Source organism: Orycteropus afer, unplaced genomic scaffold (genome assembly GCF_000298275.1).
Source record: "Orycteropus afer afer isolate SDZICR_OR568_19922 unplaced genomic scaffold, OryAfe1.0 scaffold00287, whole genome shotgun sequence".
Classification (NCBI taxonomy): domain Eukaryota; kingdom Metazoa; phylum Chordata; class Mammalia; order Tubulidentata; family Orycteropodidae; genus Orycteropus; species Orycteropus afer.
In genome coordinates, this window is record NW_006921874.1 from 2,947,872 (window position 1) to 2,953,930 (window position 6,059).

Sequence of the window (6,059 nt, forward strand, 5' to 3'; positions counted from 1 at the left end):
ATATATAAAATGTTACATCGTTGAATGTATAATACCTATCCTGAAGTTTACATCTGAGGTTTGCATGTAGCCAGTGACAGAAGTATTCTGAAAGATCTAATCTGCAAAATGCCAAATGAGTCACAGATACTCTTTCCAGCAACTAAAATGCATATTCTGATGTCCCTGGCTGATTTGGGACCTTTATCACACTTAGACAAGGGTGATTCACTTCCAGCCCCTTTCCCTTACCATCCACCTCCCCTCCTCCAATTGCTAAAACTCAGGCCTGTCTGCAGAGGAGATCTGAGAGGTTTCCAGTGAGCTAGCTGCCCCCCTGATGTGGCTGGCATGGCACTTGGAATTCCCACACTCCCAGTCTCATCTCTGGGGGAGAGCAATGTGTCTAGAAAACCCTATTAAAATGCATATATGCCACCTAGGAAGGAGGGGGGAGAGTAATCCATTAAAAGCACATATTCATTTATCAGATTAGCAGTCACGAAGGGCCCTCAGGGAAGGGGCCACACATTTCTAGTAAATTCAGTTAGCCCATTTCAGTTTAAAAAAAGAAAAGAAACAGAAAGTTTGCTTATATTACATTTGAATTTTTAAATTTCAGTCTTGTTGCCTTAAGGGCAGGATAAGGTTCAATAATCCTCATCAAACCTCATTAAGTTGTATAAATACTATTCTATTACGCCTGGTTAAATCTTGTGACTTCAGTAATCTTGGCAAGATTTAATGATTCCTAACTGGGCCTAAGAAAAGTTTAACAGTTTTTGTGACTTAACAATGTTCAACTGGCTTTCATGTGACTTACAAGGACCAGAAAGGAACAGTCAAGTCTTGCGAGAGAGTGCTATATCATAGCTAAGGAGCCCTAGAGGAACAAGGTTAAGCCCTTGGCTGCTAACTGAAGGGTTCCTTGGGAGAAAGACTTAGAGACCTGCTTTTGTAAGATTGTTGTTGTGTGCCATCGAATCGATTCTGACAGCTTATGACCCTGTAGGACAGTGTTGTTGTTGTTGTTGTTATGTGCCATTGAGTCGGACCCGACAAACTTCCCTATAGGGTTTCCTAGGCTGTAAATCTCTACCAAAGTAGACTGCCTAGGAAACCCTATAGGGCAGTTTTACTCTGTCCTATAGGGTCACTAGGAGTCAGAATTGACTCGATGGCACACAACAATAGCAACATATCATAGCTCGAGAGGACCTAACCAGACTAGAGCCAGTTCTAATAAACCTTTTCATGGACTAATCCCAATACACAAAAGTGCCCCCCTCAGGCCTGAAGTATCTTGTCTGCCTGTCAAACTACTTAGAACAGGGCCACAGGCCCTTGAAGGCCCTTGGGATTAGATAGCAGAGATGACAATCTTTAGCAGAGGCAGATTTAGGCTTTGCAAAGCTAAACAAGTTATATGGATAAGTCAGGAGTCTCAACACTGACTAGTCAAGATAAATGGGATTTACCAAGAATGAGCTTGGCCTCAGAAGCACAGGCATCTAAACCAAGCTGAACTCACTGCCATTGAGGCAATTATGACTCACAACAACCTCCACTGGGTTTCCAATCTTTACGGAAGCAGACTGCCTCGTGTTTCTTCCAAAGAGAGGCTGGTGGGTTTGAACCACCAATCTTTTGGTTAGCAGCCAAATGCCTTAACCACTGCACCATCGGAGCTCCTTACAACAGGCATCAGTACTTGTCAAGTTTCCTAACTCTCCCCAGTGACCACTGCAGTTGAAAACCTATTTTCACTCAAACTCCCAGGAGATTTCCAGGGCTGTCTTCACTTTGATTTCCCAGTCAGGGCTCTCAGTTGCCCATCTAAACAGCCACAGTAGCTCCTAACTATCCTCCTGCCTTCAGCTTCTTTCTTGACCACTAGACTCAGCTTCCTGAAACTATTTCTCAAAACCTGAGCCACTGACCTGGGACCTCGGAATCCTGCTCGGTGTGTTTGCTTAAAAATCCAGGTGCCTTGGGTCCCTCTGCTTTTTCAGTAGATGCCAAGTGATTCTAAGATGCTCACAAAAGTTGGGGAGCTATTGTCGTCAAACATAGCTCTGATCACAGCCTTGTTGAATACCCAACCTCCTCCTACTCACAGGGGCCCTCTTGCTGACCTGTGCTTGTCAGACTAGCTGTTTCCCTCTAAACGGGCCCTTCCTGGTTCAAGAAGTTGGCCCATATCATCACTGCAGCCCGGCTCCATGTGTTGTGGATGTGGTGCTCCTGAAAGTTGCCTCAGGCTTCCATGCCCTAGGACTGGGAGCTGTTCTTTTCCCAGCCATGTATCTACTCCTCTTTCTGGCCCCTGCCCCAGACATGAAGATGCGCACTAAACTGCCCTGGCCCTGGATGAAGTGACACCTCCCCCAGCAAGCCTTCTAGGGTTAAGGAGGGAGTGTGTCCAGCTCCTTCCTAGACCCCAAATCTTGTGCTAGTGAACCTGTGTCTAATCCTAGGGTCATGTACCCTGGGCTCTCTGCCTTCCTAGCTGGCTGAGTGTCACGCTTGACCTGCTTGAAACCGGTATATGTTATTCCTTAAAAGATCCAGCAGTCACGGGCTTTGCATGGACCCTGGAAATACCACTGAGATGCCAGATGCCTTTGCAGAAAAAAAGAAATCTGTTCTGTCCTTTGCCCGATAAACTTACTGGAGCTTGTTCTGAGGCTACGGCTCACTCAGCCCCACACTGCAGCACAGCAGGCCAGCTGCTGCTCCTCTTTGCTCAGCAGTCCAGTATCTGAAAAGGTACTCACAGGGCATATGCATCATCATCCTTAGCAGCAAGTTCAGAAGTTTACACTGACAAATGGCAGCTTCTGATTTTAGGATACACAGCCCACATTCTTAGAAAGGGATTGCCTGGCACCTTTGCTCTTGGAGAGGCAGCCTGGGGTCCTCTGGTCCTTGAACTCAGTGTTAATAAGCCTGTAAACATCCTTCAAGGTCTCCTAAATGGAAGCAGGTGACCTTGGCTGTCAGGGCTAGGGTTTTGGACCAGTAGTTCTGGCCTTTGTTTGCTGTCAGTATAATTCCTGGTTCCACTTTGGTGCTTTAGGAATTATTTTTCATGTTCAACAAAATACTCTTGGGCTCAGATCTGAGTTGGGCCCTCTGCACTTTACATATTACATTTCTAATTAAGGACTAGGAGCTCTGGTAGCATAGTGCCTAAGGCTGGCAGTTCAAACCCACCAGCCACTCCTCGGAAAGAAGATGGGGCAATCTACTTCCATAGTGATACTGCCTTAGAAACCCAAGGAGGGGTCACTATGTGTCGGATCCGGCTCAACGTCAGTGAGTTTGGTTTTTTGTTTTGGTTAATTAAGGACTAAGGAGCTCTGGTGGCTCAGTACCTAAGACATATGACTGCTAAACAGAAGGTTAGCAGGGTCATCATGAGTCCAAACCCATCAGCATCTCTGTGGAAGGAGGACAGGGCAATCTACTTCTGTAAAGATTTGCTGCCTTGGAAACCCAATGGGAGTCGCTATGAGTCAGAATCAAGTCGCTGGCAGTGGGTTTTAATTAAGGACTATTGTTGGGACATCGATGTATGCACTGTACTTTTGTAAATGGAGGCAGGAATGTGGTCTGCACACCTGGTGGGTGAGATACATCTGGATGCAGCTCTACTCCTCACATACCAGCCATCCGCAGGATCTAATCAACGTCCAGACAACACTCCACCCAATCACAGTACCATACAAAGTTTGAAATCATCTGAATCATCCTTTGAGTTTCTCTTAGCTCAAACACCACCAGGCAAATCTCTGTTGCTCTTCTACCCTCTCCCCATTCTACTATTTTATAGGTTTACCTGGAGTCCCATAGAGGGCAAGTGAGTTGCCTAAAGTCACACAGGGAATTAGTGGCAGAGCTGAGACTCAGTCTCAAATCTCTCTGAGTCTGGCATGCACAACAGTGTGCCTTAATGCTTTAATAAACAATTTTCAGCATTTCCATTTTATTCTTCTGGTGCACTCTCTCTGTTCCATTGCCTGTTGACTTTCAACCTAAAAAAGAACCTTTTCTGGGATTCCAACTACGATAGTGTAGTGAGCAAGAGTGCTGTCTCTGACGCCAGGCTCCTTGAGTTCACATAAACCTGGCTCTATTCCTTATTTGCTGTGTGACCCGGGGAAAGTGATTTCATCTCTCTGGGCCTTACCTTCATCTTTTCTAAAATTTGTTGTTGCAGTTAGTTGCCATCACGTTGATTTGGACTCATGACAACCCTGTATCATGCAATTGGTTAAGCGCTGGACTGGTAACTGAAAGGGTGGCCATTCCAACCCACCCGAGGCACCTCGGAAGAGGCCTGTTGATCACCTTCTGAAAGGTCACCGTGTGGAAAACCATATGGAATGCAGATCTACTGGAAACACACAGGGTTGCCAGGACTGACCCATAGAGTCATGGTAATGATTCATTAAGTTAAAATCAAAGCACTTTAGAACAAAGTTCTGCTGCTTGGCAGTTCGTTTGGGCTAATTCAAGCAAACAGTTCTAGCATTAAAGCCATTGATTATAGTCTTTGACCAACATGTTTCACTCATTCAGTAAAATTGGATGGAACACCTATACTGTTTTCCTTAGTAATGCTTTACATTCTTTTTATCATATTCATTGCATTCTGATAACGTTACTCAATAATTAAAGTTACTCAATAATTACTCAATAATTGATTCCAACGAAACGGAAATACTTTCATCTGTGATTCTCACAGAAGCTAAATTTCTATATACTTTCTACTTTATATTTTCTCTCACTCTCCCCTCAGGGATTACAATGCTGATTTTATACACAGTGAGCATTTCTTTGACCACAGTAGTATCTGTCTGAGGTAGTCAGGCTGCCCCCACCTTTTTTCGATCATAACAACAATGTTAGTGTTTATTGTCAACAAACTGGGAATTACTGGTTAGCAGATACACCTTGTTTGTGTACACAGTTCAGTACTGGAAATTCCTGACATGTTGACTACCAAAAAAAAACCAAAATCACTGCCAGCGAGTTGATTCTAACTCATAGCGACCCCCTTTGGGTTTCCAAGGCAGTAGATCTTTACGGAAGTGGATTGCCCAGTCTTCCTTCTGTGAAGTGGCTAGTGGGTTTGAGCTGCCAACCTTCTGGTTAGTAGTCAAATGCCTTAGGCACTACGCCACCTGAGCTCCTTATATGTTGACTACAGTACAGGTAACATATACATCACTCATATGCTTCTCCATGACAATCATGATTCTTTTTTTTTTTGGCTCTATTTCATTGTCCGTCTATATGTTCCAGCTTTCATTCTGAAAAAATGTGGTTCTCTTCAGTATTAGTATTAAATGACAATATTATTTTATGCATTTAATTTTAATGCCTGATAGTGTATAATCAACAAAGTGCTATCTTTCTTTGTAGATAACGCACATTCAGTAAATATCTTTGTGCATCATTCCAAATCCTCTAGTCTGGCATTCAGGGCCCTTCGTGGACCCACTTGACTTGCCAATCTCACCTCTCAACACTTCCCCTTCATGCTCTAGGTTCCAACCAAGAGGAGCTAGTTGAGTTCTCCCACCATGGCATCGTCTGTCATTTCACCTCCAGGCATTTTGCATATGCTGTTCTCTTTGTCCTAAATGCTGTTCCTTATCCCTCCCTACCATGCTTCCCTTCTCTATTATTATTGCATGTTCCCCCAACCTAATAATACACTGCACACACACACAGACACACACACACACACCTGCTTAGCAGAGTTCATCCCGCCTCTTCCTTCAAGAAACTTTTCAGGCAACACTAAGTCTGGAAAGTCTTCCCTGACCCTCCCCAAACTAGATTTAGTCACTTCTCCTCTGTGTGTCCCTCACACTCCCCAACCCAGCACAGGAAATTGCCTTATGTGGACCTTTTGATCTAGTCCTCTTTGATTTATATCCACTTTATTTTATTTATTTATTTATTTATTATTTATTATTTATTTTTTTTTAGGATTTGGGTGAAGATTTACAGAGTAAATTCACTTTTCATACAGCAGTTCACATATACTTTGTCTCATGTCATTGACC